This window comes from Mustela putorius, unplaced genomic scaffold (assembly GCF_011764305.1).
Source record: "Mustela putorius furo isolate JIRA1106 unplaced genomic scaffold, ASM1176430v1.1 tig00003949_pilon_pilon_pilon, whole genome shotgun sequence".
In the NCBI taxonomy this organism is placed as follows: Eukaryota; Metazoa; Chordata; class Mammalia; order Carnivora; family Mustelidae; genus Mustela; species Mustela putorius.
The window spans coordinates 6,309,943-6,329,854 of record NW_025422093.1 but is presented as its reverse complement, the minus strand read 5'-3'; the positions used below and the strand labels follow the sequence as shown (position 1 = coordinate 6,329,854).

At 39.2% G+C, this 19,912-nt stretch overlaps 1 pseudogene; it reads right to left on the bottom strand.

Moving 5' to 3' along the window:
• Positions 1 to 17,672: 17,672 nt before the first annotated feature.
• On the bottom strand, positions 17,673 to 17,987 carry LOC123389121 (annotated as a pseudogene).
• Between the last annotated feature and the right edge of the window lie 1,925 nt (positions 17,988 to 19,912).

The following is a 19,912-nucleotide window of genomic DNA, read 5'->3' as shown; positions in this document are numbered from 1 at the left end:
TGATTTTCTTTCTTTTTTTTTTTTTTTAATTTCAAAAATTTGGGTTTTTTTTCCCACCCAACTTCAGTTTAAATTCCGGCTAGTTAACGTATAGTGCAATATTTGTTTCCGGTGTAGAATTTTAGTGATTCATCAAATATGACACCGGTTTCTCATTTCAACAAGTGTCCTTAATACCCATCACCAATTTAATCCATCCTCGGCTCACTTCCCCTCTGACAGCCACTAGTTTCTTCTCTATACTTAAGAGCATGCTTCTTGGTTTGCCTCTCTTTCTCCCCCCCAGTATGTTCATTTTTTTGTTTTTTAACTTCCACGTGTAAGTGAAATCATATGGTATTTGTCCTTCTTTCTCTGACTTATTTCACTTGGCATGCTACACTCCAGCTCTATCCACATGGTTGCAATGGTAAGGTTTCATTCTTTTTTATGGCTGAGTAATATTTTATTTATCCATTCATTAGTTGATGAACACTTGGGCTCTTTCCATATTTTGGCTATTGTAGATAATGCTGCTATAACCATTGGGTTCATGTATCCCTTTGAAGTAGTATTTTTGAATCCTTTGGTTAAATACCTGGTAGTGCAGTTGCTGCATTACAGGGTAGTTCTGTTTTTAACTTTTTGTTTGTTTGTTTGTTTGTTTGTTTTTTAGGAGCCTCCATACTCTTCCAGAGCAGCTGCACCAGTTTGCATTCCCACTAACAGTATAAGAGGGTTCCCCTTTCTCTACACGCTTGCCAACACTTGTTTCCTGTGTTGATGATTTTAGCCATTCTGACAGGTGTGAAGTGATATCTCATTGTCGTTTCATTTGCATTTCCCTCATGGTTAGTGATGTAAGCATCATTTCATGTGTCTCGTTAGCCATCTGTATGTCTTCTTTGGAAAAATGTCTGTTCATGTCTTCTGCCCATTTTTTTATCCAGATTATTGTTATTTTTTAAGGGGGTGTTGATTTATGTAAGTTCTTTATGTATTTTGGATAGTAACCCTTTATCAATATGTCATTTGTAAATATCTTCTCCCATTCTGTAGGTTGCCTTTTAGTTTTGTTGATTGTTTCCCTCACTGTGCAGAAGATTTTATTTTGATGAAGTCCCAGTGATTTATTTTTGCTTTTGTTTCCCCATTGTTGATTTTACAACTCATAATTGCTGCTGTATTTATACTTCTATATCTGGATTACTGTTAGGAAGAGCCTTTTGGGTGTTCTTATCTATATACTTATTTACTTGTATCAGTATGGGTTCGTGAATCTTTTTTTTTTTTTTTTAAGATTTTATTTATCTATTTGACAGAGAGAGAGAGAGATCACAAGTAGGCAGAGTGGCAGGCAGAGAGAGAGGGGGAAGCAGGCTCCCCAATGAGCAGAGAGCCCGATGCAGGGCTCGATCCCAGGACCCTGAGATCATGACCTGAGCTGAAGGCAGAGGCTTAACCCACTGAGCCACCCACACGCCCCTCATGAATCTTTAAAAAAAAAAAAAAAGTTATATTCTACTACTGTCATTAGTTATTTTGATGCTCAAATCGTCCCTGATTTTACCTCTGAGAATCCCTTCAAATTGGTTTCTGTATGCTTTTGATGGTCTCTGCCATTCTTTGGATGCTTTCTGACTTCTAGAGCAATGTAGTACAACAGGATCATTTTATACTTTCCCTGCCCCAGTCCTAGAATCCACCTTTTGTCCAGAGAGCACTCATTCCTAAAACCCAAATATGCGTGTATTCATTGGAGTTTTATTGTTTCTAATTCCTTTCTAGACAGAAGTAGGAAATATGTATATATATTTTTATATGTGTACTTAGTCATATTTATATTTTTTATATATTGCATTTAAATATATATAATATATGTTATATATATGTTTCTCTGTCTACCTGTATTTTAAAAATGAGATCGTAATGATAATGGTAGATTCTAGTCTTTCCTTTTTTTCTTATTTGTGACTCTAGTCTCCAACAGTGAGAAACCTAACCCAGAACAAGTATGTTTTTAAAAGTCAGAGAGAATATAGCTTTTGACCTTGAAAAATTTCTGATACATCCAGGTGAAAAAAGGTCTGGATATTAATTGTTTCTATCAAATGAAAAATGGCCTTTAACTTGCTGCAGTTCATACAGTAGTAGAAATGCTAAGGAGGTCAAAGTTGTGGGATTTGCATGGGAATTAAGGACTATGTATTCATGTATATGCCTCCCAGTTCCTTCACAAAGAAACTATAATTTCTACCTTCATTTTCTATGGTGGGGAGCTCCCCCAGCACAAGGTGCTTATATTGATGTCAATAACTCCTTGCCTTCAGCATCTAGATATTTAGGCCCAACCTCTGATTGAACTGTCTGTAGTATCCGGTGTCTGTTCCAGAGACAATGGACTTGGCAATAAATCCTGTAACACAAATCTTTCCTTAAAAACCCTCTTTTCCAATAAAATTTGGTAAAGGGTTCATCTGTAAGGTTAAATGTGAAAACCTCTTTTAAACTCTAATTGCTAAGCTTTTGATCAAGAATTAAGAAATTTCTTTTCATGACCTATCTCCCTTTAGAATCATTGTAATTGTGGACAGACATTATAATGCTAAGTGTTGTTGAGCAAGATGGTGATGATGATGACTATTTCTTTTTTTGTGGCATGCTGAAGATGACTTGAGACTGCAAAATCAGATGCTAGACTATTGGATGACTGTGATTTACTGTTCAGCACAAAAGGAAAACAATTTCATATCTTCTTACAAAAGTGCGTGGGGGCACAAAATGTTTCCAAGTCAGGCCAATACCTATTTGCTTCTTATTACTGGAGAAGGAACACTGAGTACAGATATATTTTGGAGATAGTGTGGGTTTGGTGCCAGACCACCATGAGAAAGTGGGTCAGATGAATTTCTTTTGATTTCGTGGTGCATATGAAAGTTATGTCTACGCTACACTATGGTCTTTTAAGTGGGCAATAGCATTATGTTTTTAAAAAGTATGTATTTTGAGAAAAAATACTTTATTGCTAAAAAATGCTGACCATCATCTGAGATTTCAATGTTGGATAACCTCTCTTCTGGTGGAGGGTCTTGCCGAGATAGCTACTGACTGAACAGGGTGGTGGTTACTGAAGGTTGGGGTGACTGCAAAATTTCTTAAAATGAGACAATAGTGAAGTTTGTCTCATTGATGGATTCTTCCTTTCATGAGTGATTTTTAAAAAGTTAATTTTAGTTTATTTCAGTGTTCTAAAATTCATTGTTTATGCACTTAACTCAGTACAGTGATTTCTTTATTAACGTGCAATGCTGTTTGATAGTATTTTACCCAGAGTAGAACTTCTTTCAAAATTGGAGTTAATCCTCTCAAGCCCTTCCCCTGCTTTATCAACTGAGTTTCTGTAATTTTCTAAATCGTTCGTTGTCATTTTGACCATCTTAAGAGCATCTTTACCAGGAGTAGTTTCCATCCCCAGAAACCACTTTCTTGGGGTAGGTGGGTGGCTCAACAGTTAATTGTCTGCCTTTAGCTCAGGTCTTGATCCCAGGGTCCTGGGATTGGGCTGCATGGGGCTCCCTGCTGAGCAGGAAACCTGCTTCTCCCTCTCACACTCCACTTGCTTGTGTTTCCTCTCTTGCTATCTCTCTCTCTCTGTCAAATAAATAAAATCTTAAAAAAAAAAACCCCACAATAAAACCCCCCACTTTCTTTGTTCATTCATAAAAAGCTACAATTCATCCATTCAAGTTTGATCATGAGACTGCAGATACTCAGTTCCATTTTCAGGCTTCATTTTTGATTCTGGTTCTTTTGCTATTTCCATCACATCTGCAATTACTTTCTCTACTTAGGTCTTGAACCCAAAAAGCCACCCATGAAGGTTGGACTCATTTTCTTCAAAACTCCTCTTAATGTTGTTATTTTGATTTCTAACTATGAATCACATGTTCTGAATGGCATGTAGAATGGTGAATCCTTTCCATGAGGCTTTACATTTACTTTGCCTGGATCCAGAGGCAGAGGAATCACTATCTGTACTAGCAATAGCCTTACAAAATGCATTTCTTAAATAATGAGACTTGAAAGTCAAAATTACCCTTGATCCATGAACTGCAGAGTGGATGTTGTATTAGCAGGCACGAAAATGACATGAATCTCATTGAACCCATCAGAGTTCTTGGGTGATCAAGTGCATTGTTAATGAGCAGTAGTATTTTTTTTTAAGGATTTTTTTTTATTTATTTGACAGACAGAGATCCCAAGTAGGCAGAGAGAGAGAAGGAAGCAGGCTCCCTGATGAGCAGAGAGCCCATGTGGGGCTCCATCCCAGGACCCTGAGACCATGACCTGTGCCGAAGGCAGAGGCTTAACCCCCTGAGCCACCCAGGCGCCCCAGCAGTAGTATTTTGAAAGGAATCTGTCAATTGTAGGTTTCAACAGTAGCTTAAAATATCCAGTGAACCATGTTATAAACAGATGTGGTATCACTCAGTCTTTGCTGCTTTATTGATGGAGCAGAGGCAGAGTAGAATTAACATATTCTTAAGGCCCTAGGTTTTATGAGGGGTAAATGAGCACTGGTTTCAACTTCAAGGAACCAGCTACATTAGCCCCTAATAAGAGAATCAGCCTGTTCTTGGAAGCTTTGAAGCCAGGCATTGACTTCTTCTTTCTAGCTTTGAAAGTCCCAGATGACATCTTCTTCCAATCCACTCGTCTTCTATTACACAGAAAATCTGTTGTTTAATGTAGTCACCTTCATTAATTCTCTTAGCAAGATCTGGAGAACTTGCTGCAACTTCTACCTGCCGTTCCCCCTTGTACTTTTATGTTCTTGAGAAGGCTTCTTTCCTTAAACCTCACAAACCAGCCTCTGCTGGCTTCAGACTTTTCTTCTGCATCTTCCTCACCTTTCTCAGCCTTTATGGAACTGAAGAGAGGGCCTTGCTGTGGATTAGGCTTTGGTTTAAGTAAATGTTGTGGCTGATTTGATCTTCTATCCAAACCATTAACACTTTCTCCATATCAGCAATAAAGCTGTTTTGCTTTCTTACCATTCATGTGTTCACTGGTGTAACACTTTACATTTCCTTCAAGAACTTTTCCTTTGCATCCACAATGTGGCTAATTGGTACAGGAGGCCTAGTTTACAGCCCATTTCAGCTTTTGACATGCCTTCCTAGCTAAGCTCTATCCTTTCCAGCTTTTGATTTAAAGTGAGAGATGAGTGACTTCTTTTCACTTGAATACTTGGAGACCATTGTAGGGCTATTGATTGGCCTAATTTCAATACTGTTTGTGTCTCAGGGAATAGAGAGGGCTGACGACTGGTTAGTGGAGCAGTCAGAACACGTACAGCAATTATGGATTAAGTTCATTGTCTTATATGGGCATGACACCTCAGAACAATTACAACAGTATCATCAAAGATCACTGATCACAGATCACCATAACAAATATAATAATACTGAAAAATTTAGAAATTTTGTGAGAATTACCAAAATGTGACCCAGAGATGTGAGCAAACGCTGTTGGAAAAATGGCACCTACAGACCTGCTCTACACAGGGTTGCCACAAGCCTTCAATTTGTGTGTGTGTGTGTGTGTGTGTGTGTGTGTGTGTATGGGGTGAACCACAACAGTATCTCCAAAGTGCAGAAATTGAAGTAAAGTACAACAAAGTTTTTCTGTACTTGATGAGGAAATTCTGTCTGCCTAAGGAAATGATAGCAGTTGGAAAGAAAACTCACCCCCTTTCAAGTAAATAGTAATTGCATAATACAATACTTTCACTGAAACCTTGGTGCAAAGATACAGGTTGTTTTTGGGTAACAGGACTTGGAAAAACTTGGTAAGGGAAAAGGCACAAGTTCTGAGCTAAGCCTAAAAATTATGTCTGAAGTGAGGAAATGGAGCATTTACATCAGGACCAGCCCTTTTTGCCTTTTAAAGGGAATGGCAAGGCAGGCAGCAAAAGGCAGGCTCCTGAAACAAATATCTTGTCTATTGAGGGAAGCAACTTTCTGAGCTCATTTTTCCTTTATATCAGAAGTAGGTTTTGGGACTAGAGCCAGGCTAATCAATAAGTGAAGCAGGTGCTGCTTTATGTCCTCTGTTACTCGTCTAGAATCATCTTCATATACTCCCCAAAGGCTGACTCTCCATGAACAAATGAACCCCTCCTCTTGTTCCATAATAACCATAATAATTTTGTTATATAAAAACCAAAATAATGTACATAAAACACTTAACATGGTGTGTGTCACATAAAAAATATTCTGTGTTTAACAGTAATGATGATTATTTCTGCTGTTGTGAAAGTTTCTTTCACAAAACAGGATGTTAGAAATGTCACATCATTTCCTTTAGACAAAATTAAGTTTAGTCTGAAGTCTCCTGTATGTTGGTTGGCAGGAAATCCACTCTCAGTCATTATTAGACCACGCCCATCTCAATCTTTGGGGCCTAGTAGAGAATAAAAACTAATTGTCTAAGCACAAATGGCTACCTGATGTTAAGGTCTCTGGGCATGTCTGCCCTGCTTGGTCCCATGGACTCTGGAGCATTCTCTGAGCCCAAAGGCCCAGCCTCTTGGAGGATCATAGTTAGTGCCTCTTTCTGAGGTTCTGCAAGCTCTCCTTTGTGTGAGGGGTGGACTCAGGCCCAGTCCTGTGAGAGCTTCTCAGAACTGTCCTGGTGTTGGGGTTTCCCTCTCTCCTGCTGTTTTCTTCTCCCTTCTTTATCCCCATGTCATGTTCGAAAAGCCTGTTTCCCTTCACCCTACAGTAGGATTGTCAGATTTAGCAAAAAAAACGAGACAGGAGAAGTCATCCAGTGAAGTTTGGATTTCAGCTAAACAATAACTTTTTAGCCTAAGTATTCCCCTAGCAATGCTTGGGACATATTTACACTTAAAAAAAAAAAATGGTTACTTACCCGCAATTCACATTTAACCAGGCACCCTCTAGTTCTCTTGTAGCCCTTCCCTAAGATCTCTTGCATTTGAAAGACCCAGAAATAGAAGTTGTGTGTAGGATTGGGTCTTTTCAGTGCATAGCTTCAGTGAGGGTACAGACTGGAACAGCCTGGATTGACTTAAAAGGTGTAGGGAAAAAACTCAGCAGGACCAGACACAAAATTCATCCCTAACTAATCCTCTTACTCTCATCATTATGTTCATCATCCTCATCATTGCCCATGGTGAGTTGCTGCTTAAGAGTCAATCCCCCTGGGGAAGGCAGTATTAATGGGTCCTTTCCTGAGTATAGTTTTAATTAAGATAAAGGAGAAGGAGAAACGAGCAGGCACGGGAAGGAAGTCTGCAAGCTGGGAAAGTGGAACAGGAAGCCAAGGGAAGAGGCATGGAGAGCTTAGGGCCAGAAACGCAACTTCGCACCTCACACCTTCACTGGTTGGCCTCATGTGGGGCATTATGGGTAGCATACAATGGCGGGACGAACACTGACCTGATTCCATTCAACTTCTGCACTGCCACCACCCCCACCGAGCTGTGGAGCCTGGGCAAGTCCCTGGACTTGTGTCTGCTGCTCAGACCTCTCTGGGAGATTCAAACCCAGGTATATTCTTGAATGCTTTATAGGTGCCCCAAAGTTAACATTTGCGAATGCGAGCTCATCCTCTTCCTCTCCAGACAGGCCTTTGGGTGTTCTCTGCGTTAGTGCCACGACACCAGCATCGGCCCAGGCATCGGCCCAGGCATCGATACCTACCCAGTATCCTAGACCTGGCAGGGAAGAATTATCCCTGGTGGTTGCCACAGTGGGTCAGGGTCATCTGGCTGGCTAGGCATGTATCCCCTACCCTTTTCACTGCTATCAAAGGTGAGGACCTTCTCACATAGGAGATATTTTTTCCAAGAGGACAAAGTCACTCTGAAGTGGCCAGAGAGAACAGGAGATATTTTTTTCTGCACATTGAAGAGAAAACTGAATTAGATGCAGTCCTATATCTTTTATAATGACTTTGTGCTAATCCATTTTACCTTTTTTCTTTTTTTCCCCAAACATTAAGGATTCTTTAAAAATTGAGGAATAATTGGTGTAAAATATTATATTAGCTTCAGGTGTACAATGTAATGCTTTGATATTTATGTATTTTCTGAAACGATCACCACAATAAGTCTAGTTAATATTCAGTCTCCCTTTTTTTGAAGTGACTTTAATGAGTCTCTGTTCCTATCTATTAAAATAGCTTAATAAACAGAAAATCACTTTACTTTCTTTTTCTCAATGGACATTTTTTTCCTGGAGACGTGGGATAAAATTAGGGAGGCAAGGCATATACTAGGGCCTACCTCCTGAGAAACTTACTTGTGTTTTTTAGAATCAAAAATACATGTTAGAATATACCACAGTGGCAATTTCCTCAATAATACCCAAGGATCAGAGAGTTATTTTAAATGAGTCCATTGAGATTAGAGTCTAACAGAACAAGGTAAGAAGGCATCTGAAAATAATTAATCTTCTCTACTCTTGAGATAGCTTCTCTTCCCCAGGAAAGAGGAAAGAAGCCAAGTAATAAGGGAATGGATGAGAAAGCACAATACTACTCACAGTTCCTGCTTGGAAAGATAAAAAAAAAAAACAACAACCCATAATCACATATTCTCTTCTAGTTGTTTCACGGTAAGAATATGGGAAAAGGATAGGAGGAAGAGCAGGTCCTTAGCCATGTTTAAAAAGTGGTTAAATTGTTGGGAAGGGGAGAAAATCTCATTTTAATAATCCCAGAGAAATACAATCTAACTGAAATCATTTCATGGTGGTTTTGAATTATTTTAGCCCAGTCAATGGAAAGGTTCAAATAGCCTGAAGCAATGAGGTTAATTTGTTGCAAAATCACCCTAGGGGGAAACACACACACACACACACACTCTCTCTCTCTCTCTCTTTCTCTCTCTCACACACACATACACACACACAACTCAACTTTATATTTTATATATTTATGTATATGAAGTGATATCTCTTGAATATATATATTGCTGGCACTTAAAATATAAAGCTTGACCCTCCTCAAACAAAAGTTAGATTCAGAATTAAGTATGGATCTTTGGCCAACTGTGATAAGCCACTCATAAACATGATAGGATTTGAATGTAGAAGGGAGGTGTTTTCTGTCCTTCGAGTTCCACAAAAATGCAGTCTGTGTGCATATTCTTGTATGTACATGCTTATGATTCCTTCCTTTATAGTTTGCAATCATCCCATTTTGCTTGTGCCTTAAAGCCAGAGAAATAGTCTTGAGTTGATAGCTGCCATTCCATTACTGAATCATAGCCAGAAATGGTTAAGTGAGTTTAATGAAGATGTACCTTAAGAAACTGTTCATTGACATTGGGGAGGGTATGTGATATGGTGAGTGCTATGAAATGTATAATCTTGATGATTCACAGACCTGTACCCCTGGGGCAAATAATACATTATTTGTTAATAAAAATAATTAGTAGAAAAAAGAAACTGTTCATTGATTGTCTACTAAGTTCTAAGCACCTTCTTTATGACAGTCTGTTAGTTCAGAATTTTATCTTTTTTATAGGCTAGGTATAATGTTAAGTCAGTTACTCAGGATCACATTTGTAATTTAATTTTATTTATTTTAATTCTAGTATAGTTAACATACAGTATTTATATTAGTTTCAGGCATACAGTGCAGTGAGTCAGCAATTCTATATATTGCTCAATGTTCATCATGATAAATGCACTCCTTAACCCTCTTCGTCTATTTCACCCATCCCCCACCCACCTCCCCTTGGTAACTGTCAGTTTGTCTCTATAGTTGAGAGTCTGTTTTCTGGTTCATCTCTTTTTTCCTTTGTTTTGTTTCTTAAATTCCATATGAGTGAAATCATATGGTATTTGTTTGTCTTTCTCTGACTGACTTATTTCACTTAGCATAATACACTCTAGATCCATCAATGCTATTGCAAATGGCAAGATTTCATTCTTTTTATGGTTTAGTAAAATTCCATTGTGCATGCATGTATGTGTATGTGCATGTGTGTGTGTGTGGTCATATTTGATCTCCAAGTATCTAAGCCAGAATTCAGCTCCTCAGTGCCAAACTTGAAAGATCATGATCTTTCCATGCTAAGTGATGACATATACAAGTGATTAGGAGCAAGGACTCTGGAGCCTGACTCAGTTTGAATCCTGCTTCCATTGCTTTCTAATTTGGGCAAATTACATAACTTCTGTGTTCAGTTTCCTTCTCTGTAAAATGCAAATAATATTATGAAATTATTTAATAAGGCTGTTGAATTAAATGAATATATATTCATATATGTATTTATATAAATATAATATATACATACAAACATATATATGTATATAGTGCTAGGGTACATATATATGTATCTATGTGTATGTATGTGTGTGTGTATATATATATATACACACACATTATATATATGTATATAATGCTAGTTTACCACCAGTTGCTCCAGGGGCTGGCTGGTTCCCAATTAGTGGTAACTCTTCCACCACTCCTTCATGCTCTTGCTTCTAAATGGAGAATTCCCTGGGGTAATATGGTTTCTCATCAAACTCAGTCAGGATTTCTCCCAAATGCTTTTTTTAGGCTCCAGAGAACTGACAAGCCCGTGTTTACTTTCTAGATTATTTGGGAAAACCTGTGAACCTGGTGAGGGTAGGATGGCTTTTCACTTAGAGTCACCTTATCCAAAATTATAGATATATTTTCCTCCTGGGAAATATAACTTACTTGATTCTAGTGTCTAAAATACAACTTTCTCTGAATGCCTCCCACCATGGTGCCTGAGTGAGGGGCTTTCCACCTCAGAATGAGGTCATAAAGATGCAATTATTCTTCTCCCCGGAGTTGACTCTACCAGGTTCATTTACAAAGTTACTCAGCTGTGACTTGGCCACTTAAATAACTCTGTTGCCTAAAGATATCCCTTGCTGCAGCCATTTACCTCCAAGAATCATGTTCAAGTTACAGAGAAACACAAATAGAAGCACGTTCTGCACCAGCAGTGTTAGAGAGGCACATTTTGTCAGTTGTAAATTATATCCGGTCTTGGGTGGGAGGCAGTCAACAATTCTATATTCTGTGAAAGGATTTTATGAGAAATATTAGACCCTCTTAATTTGGAAGTCTCATATGCTAGTTGTATTTTGTTCTGGCAGATTTTAGAAGCAAACAATTCTCTGGATGCCTAAAAGTAATGCCTAGGTTTCTGTTTTTACATATTTAAGTTATGCATTTAGATACAATTGAAGCATTCCAGAGTGTTAACGGTGTTTACAAAGGAAACTGCCAGGGGCAAATTCAGGCAGTTCCTTAAATTAATAATGCTTTTGTTCGCAGTCCAATTTTTCCTTCCAGTTCTGCTAGAGCCAATGTTCATCTTCTCCATTTATTCAGGGGATAATGATGACAATTTCCATTTACACATTGCATTTCATCTGGAAGGCTCTCTCTCTCTCTCTCTCTCACACACACACACACACACACACACACACAAGACAGAACTGTCTGCCACTTTCTGCGTGGCAGCAGAAAATGCAAACTGCATCATCACAATCATTGGTCAGTGAGGAAATGAGAAGCCCCAAAGCAAATACTTAAAGAAAGGAGGCCAAAAGAGAGGCAGGATGGGCAGAAGGAAACTCAACATATTGCCATGTTTGTTTAGAAGAAAAAGGGCCTAGCTTCAGAAGCAGAGTGTATTTCTGGTAACCATGCCTTCACCTTTGTAGGAATAAATAGTCTAGTCATGAGTGGCTTAAATTCTTGACCTATCACTTCCTTGTAGGGTGTCTTTAGGCAAATCACGTGACCTCTTTGAGACTTGATTTTTGCATCTATAAATGGGGTATATTAATTTAATTAATAATCTACTTTCCAAGGTTGTATATGTTGAATATATATAAATACAATATAAAGGGTTAACAAATGATCACCAATATTTACTATTTCTGATTATTATCAGTGTTGCTGTAATTATTACAGTCACTACTGTCTATATAGTTGCATCTGACACGTGCTGTAGCCTTTCAAGGGGCCATGCATCCTCTGCCTGGCTCCATCTGCCTGAGATTTAGTCGCACCAATGGAAAAATCTGGAGCTTTACACGAAAGAGGGAGGGGTATTATCACCCAAAAGCCCAAGTTATAATGCCCTCTCGTGGGCCAAGGAGACTATCCTGTATTCCATTAGCTTGGGCCCTAAAACAACTATTGTAGATATAAATTTTATTTTATTTTATTTTTATGTTTTAAAGATTTTATTTTATTTATGTGACAGACAGAGATCACAAGTAGGCAGAGAGAGAGGGAGGAGGAAGCAGGCTTCCTGCTGAGCAGAGAGCCTGATGCGGGGCCTGATCCCAGGACCCTGGGATCATGACCCTAGCAGAAGGCAGAGGTTTTAACCCACTGAGCCACCCAGGCACCCCGTAGATATAAATTTTATTGCACATAAAAGTTATCTGGAGGATTTTTAATAATACAGATTGCTGAGCCCTGTCCTAGAGTTTCTGATATAGTAGGTTCAGAATTATTCAACCTAATAATTTGAATTTCTAAATAATTCCCAGGTGGTGCTCATGCTGCTTCTGGCCTGGGGACCACACTCTGAGAACCCTGCATATCCAGTAGCTAATTATCATTTGGAAGCCATGGAGAGCCTAATCTCCAGAAAGTGTTTTGTATTTGAGGCACAGAGGGTCCAGAAAAAGCTGGGGGCATTAAAGGTTAAGTCGGGGGTGGGTTGAACACCTGCAGAAAGTGAAGGTCGAAGGCCCGGACAGGCCTGGAGACTCTGTGCATCTAGTTCACAGCATGGGCTGCACTCTTGTGTGTAACACTTTCTCTCCTTTCTCCTCCATCTCCCAGCTTCCTCTCTCTTGAATGACTCCTACCCCCGTGGGTTTTCTCTTCTTCCCACCAAGTCACCTCCAGATTGGCCTGATGAAGAGACACAGAAAGAATGTTTCAGGTGGTAGTAGCAGCATGCGTCATGGCCAGGAAGTTGGATTTGAGGAGATAAAATCAATTTACATTGTCTGGAGCCTAGGGTACAGCAAGTTTCAAGCTTGGGAGAGTGTTCGAGCAACACAGCAGAAGTCAGGTCAGGAATTGGACCTGCTCTTACATCCCAGGGGAAGCTACTGCCGGGTATGAATCAAGGGAATAGCAGGAGTTGATTTGTAATTTCGAGAACACTGTGGGAAATGGACTGGAGGAGTCTGAGCCAGACGGGGAGACAAGAGAAGGAGCTCTTGTAGGTGTTTGGGCATGAAGCTGTGGTGGCCTGGACTGAGGTGAAGCCAGGAAGGCAGGGAGAGACTCATGTCCCTATTTAACTGTAACAAAGTTCTTGAACCATTTCTATCCTTTATTCCAGGAGTTTCTTCCAGTGGCTTCCACACTTGGGTATGCTTCAGAATCACCTAGGCTTCTGCAAAGACCGCCATCTGCACTTCTGTTTCAGTGTGTAGGGGTGAGGCCCGAGAAGTCCTATTTCTTTTCTTTCTTTTTTTTTGTTTTTAAAGACATAGATACTCTCTCTCTCTTTTTATAAAGATTTTATTTATTTATTTGACAGGTAGGTCACAAGTAGGCAGAGAGGCAGGCAGAGAGAAAGGAGGAAGCAGGCCCCGCACTGAGCAGAAAGCCCGATGCAGGGCTCGATCCCAGGACCCTGGGATCATGACCTGAGCCGAAGGCAGAGGCTTTAACCCACTGAGTTTCCCAGGTGCCTGAGAAGTTCCATTTCTAACAAGCTTCTAGGGGACATTGATGCTGCTGGTCCTGGGACTATGCTTTGAGAACCACTGATTCAATCCTCTGTTTTTGTGAAGAGGATATTGGTCTCGGGCCTTTCCTGCTGACAGAGTTTTCAGCCTTTGGTACCCAGCATTCTGGTGTTTAAGTAAAACACGGAATCTGCTCGCTAAGATCACGCTCTTCGGGATCCGCGTTAGCTCAACAAGTTGTCTCAGGCTCATCAACACCCATCCTTGCCCTGACTTTTCCAACAACTGTGTTGTCTGTGGCTTCCCTCAGCTTCTCTAGGACGTGGAACCTGCTCATCCCCAAGTGACTCCAATTAACTCTCTCAGAGTCGACTCCCTGAGTCAATGACTTGACTAGCTCAGCATGACTGTAATGTTTTATTTATTTAAAGATTCTGAACTTTCTATCCCATAATCCTATGGTAAACAAGGGCAAACCAAAAAACAACTATAAGTTAAATCATAGTTCTTTATTCTAGGAGTTGGTTCCCTTTGTTCTTCGACTCCTTCCATATTCCTTTAACTCTCACAGACGGCCAACCTTTCGTGATTTTAATTTTGGCAAGGGCCCTCCTGACCCATGCAGGATCCCTTTAAACATGATGGTGGGAATAGAAAGTAAAAATTTATAACTGCAAGGCCGCCTTCGTGGTCTGTTATTAACCTGCTGTTCCTGACTTTGGTAGCTTTAGCGAAGTATGCGTCAGGGGCCTTGGTTGTCTGTTTCTTCCTTTTTCATTCGATCCTTCCAGGTTAGGTTTTTTGCAATTTGAAATGTGTCATCACAGAGTTAGTGTAGTTACCACATCGACTACAGTGAACATGCATTCTTCCCGGGTGCCCTCCCGAGACCTGAAGGCTCTCTGGGTCCTTGCTGTACCTTCAGCTTCCGTAGGATCAAGCACCGGGGCCACAGAGGGACTTTAGGATGTGAGCGTGGATTCCTCAAACTGCTCCTCTCTTGCATTGATTAAAAGGTGAGGGAGATGGGAGGCGAGAGAGCCTCAGAGGAAAAGAAAATGTTGGCGCTCCTTTGTGCGGCAAGGCCATCAATGCTGGCTTCCCTGTCCCTGAGGGGAGGAGACCAGGATGAGTCCAGAGAGAAGTAATTGAAGAGAAGACGCAGGGGAAGGTGAGTTCAGAACTGAGCCTGAGAAAACCTCACACCACCCATTACAGCGCTATCGATTAGTTAGGAAGGAAATGATGGGACGCCTGGGTGGCTCAGTGGGTTAAAGCCTCTGCCTTCAGCTCAGGTCATGATCTCAGAGTCCTGAGATTGAGCCCCACATCAGGCTCTCTGCTCAGCAGGGAGCCTGCTTCCTCCTCTCTCTCTGCCTGCTTCTCTGGCTACTTGTGATCTCTCTCTCTGTCAAATTAAAAAAAGAAAAAGAAAAAAAGGGAAATGACTGGGAGATTAGGGAGGGGAAATTATTTTATATCAGGGAGAAGCCTTGGCTCAAGAGGACTTTTCCTTTGAGGCATCGCTAACTGTGCAAAATGTTGGCGTATTCCCTCAAGTGGGGTCTATAAAACAAATTACTTCAAGTGAATCTAGTTTTCCCATTGATTTTATTATTAAAATTATTTTACAATGTACTTTTATGGGATAAATATATTTTCATATGTTTATATGATACATATTAAAATATATATTTATGCCATATATATGTTTATAAATATATGTTTATATAAACATATATATGTTTATACATATATGTGTATATATAATGTAAACATTTATAAATGATTCTAAGTTATAGAAATTATTTTTATGAGTTATATAAATCATTCTAATGCACACAGTAAGAACTTTTGATGAGGGAAAAGATCAAGTTGATGGCTGGACATTTAAAAGAATTGGATGGGGTTTTACATTTCACATTTCCCTAATCTTTGTTCCTACTGTCTGATCCCTTACTGAGAGGATCCATCCTTCCTATCTATAGCTGATTGATTTGTATGAAATAAATATATTTCATACTTAGAGCCCCCTCTTCCCATATTCACATTGAGAATTGACAATGTTCCTAACCTTTTGTCTAATTCAAGTACAGAATTTTTTTTTTTATTAATTTGGATTCCACAAGCTAGGAACTTGTGAATTTTTAGATAGGGTCACTTTAAAAGAAATAAAATTCACTTAAGAATTCATTGAAATAGGGCTGTGAAATGTTTGTCCATGTAAGAGCACAAAGTGGCTTTAACTTCAGAAACACCCATTTAAAAAGAATTAATTGCAACGTAAGGCAGTTGAATCACTACAGTTCCTGCTGAATATTTGCTGTGCTCATCAAAATATTTCCTATAAGTGTCGGGAGCTACCTACTTAATTTTTAGTCTTAGGTGGAATTACTTAGACTATTTAAAGGTGATAAAAGCATATTAAAGTGATTTTTTTTTTTTTCCTGCCATGGATTCAGTCTGGCTTTTTCCCATTGTGTCTGAGTTAGATCTGACTATGACAATATTCAGTAGTCCCGGTTTACAATACTACACTTCACCAATAGGTGTCACTGTCTAACACATGATATATTCAAACAAAAAAATTCTGACGTATGGATTTCGAGGTTCTGTAATCCTGATTAATTCTGTACTTTATCAGGATGGAAGGATAGAAACGTGGAGACTTAAGTGTCTGTAAAGCAAAGGCTCCAGAGCCTGGTGGGAGCAGTGGAAGGAAGCGTTTTAGCTATTTGAGGGAAAAGTTACAAAAGAGGACAGAGCTCTTGAACACTCTGGTATTCAGTGATCTGTCACTGGGCGGACGGTCCAAGCCAACTGCCTTTTAGCTATTGCTTGTTGAGGCTTGCTTTATTTATTTATTTCTCACTCAGCCACAGCCTTCAAGTAATGCTGGAGGGTCTGTTAATTCAAAGTCTGCTCAGGGTTCAGAAAGGTTTTTGTCCTGCTACACACAACTGAGTCAGGATATCCGAACGCAAGGTTTTCATCTTTGTCAAATACCTATGGTGAGGTAGACATATGTTCTGTGATAATTATGGAGTTGGCACTGAGCACTTGACACTACGGGCAATATTTAGGAATTAGAAAGAGAGAAAAGAATCACTGTTGGATCAAATTCTCTACCTGAAGACTTGAAGGCAAGACTTGCTTCTCCGTGATATGAGAACTAAGTAACATTTTCAATTTCTGTGAATCTTCTGGAAAGTTCATTTTTCTTGAGTTGCTTTTTTGAAAAAAAAAAAAAGATTATGGAAGTTTTGAGCTTAAAATTAGAGAAAATAAGATAAAATTAGAGAAAATAATATGATAAACCTCCATATGCCTCTCGCCCAGATCCAACTATTACCAACACATGACCAGTCCTATTTCATCTACACTTACTCGCCTACGCCTTACTCCTACCTATTGGAAAATTTTGAAGTAAATACTAGACACAATATTACCTCACCCCTTGATATTTCATTATGTGTCTCTGAGAGAAAAGACACTATTTAAAAAAAATCATTGTTAGAGCAAAAAAACCACAGATCCCTTAACACGATTTCTTCTTAAAAAACAAAACCAAACAAAACCCTAAAAGGACATTTATATGTTTTGTACTAAGATTTTATCTTAAAGATGCAACTAAACTGCCACCACTCACATCCCAACTTGAAGAAGAGTTAGTACAGTGGAATGCTATAAAGCAGATATGGAGAGCTTGAAAGATTGGGACCAATATTAACTGATAAAAATTAACTTCCATCTAAATTCTAAAAATGCTTCCATTAAACGAAAGGGGGGAAAATGGGCCATGGGGGTTTCAGATTGACCAAGATCCTCACATTTCTTCTAATATGTGCCTCCTGGCTGGAGTGTACCATGACAGGAACAGGATTACTATAAGACAAAACTTCCACTGCAGCCCGCTGTTCACAGTGGTGTTCAAGCCCATGCCCATCCCTAGTGCTTCCAACTCTGCTGTTTCTGGGCCTGTTGGGTCTGCCCATGGGGGAGCACATAGATCTTTTCTTTCATCCAGTCTTTTGTTGTAAGGTTGATATGCCTGGGTATCTGCTCCATAAGCAGGGCCACTGAGGTCTGCCAAATCATGGATAAAAATCAAGCAAGTGACTGACACTATATGTGATAGAGAGGCTCTTCAGATGATCTAATTTTAAAGAGGAATTCAATGCCTTCATTCATAGAATCATAGTCAGCCTAAGGTCTGCCTTCTGGCCTCTTGGTAGGTTGTACCAGCAAAATGGTGTGAGACATGGCCCCAAGCTCTCTTGTTGCCGATCCTGCCTACCAATTCAACACTATTTCTTTAATATCATTAAATATGCTCTCAGTATGCACTAAGTTTACCTTATTGTTCCATAACATTTTAAAAATTGATTTATTTGAATCAGGATTCAAATAAAGTCCATGCATCGCATTTGATATTTCCTAAAATTCTTTTAATCTGTAAACTTTCTCTTCCCTCCATTTCTTTTTTAATGCATTTATTTGTTGAAGAAACTGGGTCTTGTGCCCCAGAGCATATCTTACACTCTGGGATTGGCCAATTGCATCCCTGTGGTGCTGTTTTTCATGTTCATCTGTCATATCTAGATACCTGATTGTATACAGGTTCAATTTTTTGGTAGAACATTCCATAAGTGATGCTGTGGGCTCATTGTTCTATCATATCAGAGGCATATGATGCTTGACACACTGTCTTTTCACTGTATTGTATTCTATCTTATTTTATTTTTAGGAATGTTTAGATTTACCAGAGGTTTCAGATCTTGTTAGTCTGGTCCATGCATCTTTCCCCAGATGGATTTAGCAACCCTAGATGACCACTGTCTAGAGCTATTATTTCATTAGGGGCTACAAAATATAGATACTCTAATTCAATCATTCCTTTTGTAATTACTAAGTAGAATTCTTCTGTAAAGAAGAATTTTTTTGTCAATTACTTGATTACACTGGAATATAGTTAATACAGGATAGGTAGGATAATTTCCCCCCCTTTGTCAAATTTTGTTTATTTACTTATTTAAGATTTTATTGATTTATTTGACAGAGAGATCACGAGTGAGCAGAGAAGCAGGCAGAGAGAGAGGGAGAAGCAGGCTACCTGCTGAGCAGAGAGCCTGATGTGGGGCTTGATCTCAGGACCCTGAAATCCTGACCTGAGCTGAAGGCAGAGGCTTTACCCACTGAGCCACCCAGGAACCCTATCCCTTTGTCAAATTTTAGAATGAGAGGTTGGTGCCCTAACAAACCTTCAAATAGAACCAATGATATTAAAAAAATATATCATTATGACCTCATAGATTTTGTTTTTAGTTGGTGTGACATATATTGGATGTTTGTATTTTTTGTTTTGTTTTAATTTGAGTATAGTTGACACACAATGTTGTTAGTTTCAGTATATGAGACAAGAAATAACAAGTGTTGGGGAGGATTTGGAGATAAAGGGACCCTAGTACACTGTTGGTAGAGATGTAAATTGTTACAGCCACTGTGGAAAACAGTATGATCTCAGAGTTTTTTTTTTTTTTTTTAATGTATTTGATGTGTTTTTATCTAATGCAGTTGTACTTTTTGTTGCACAAACTATCTCATCTTTGGCCAGTGGGAGTCCCTTTAACTTGGCTCCTATTTATTATCTCTTGACATGATCCTTGTGAATGTGGATAGCTTCTTTACTTTCTGGTATGACAAGATGTTCTAGGCTTATATAAGTTCATTGCACCAGACCCAAAATCAGCCATCTCTCCAAGCATTTCAGGATTTTTCTGTGGAAATGGTATTTAGAAATCACAGTCTGGACACTAGGGGCACTCCTTGTCCCTGAGTTAGTTGCTTCTAGACTTTTTCTATGAACAGAGTTAGGTAATAATTTTTTGAATTCTTTTTTTTTTTTTTAAGATTTTATTTATTTATTTGACAGAGAGAGAGATCACAAGCAGGCAGAGAGAGGGGGGGAAGAAGGCTCGATCCCAGGACCCTGAGATCATGACCTGAGCCAAAGGCAGAGGTTTAACCCACTGAGCCACCCAGGCACCCCAGGTAATAATTTTTTAAAAATAAATTATATCATGAGTATATTTTGACTTTTGATTCAAATGCAAGTCTACAAACATCACTGACCTGTGTTTTCTTTAACATACATACTTCAGGATGTTATAAGATTCAGCTCAGGGAAA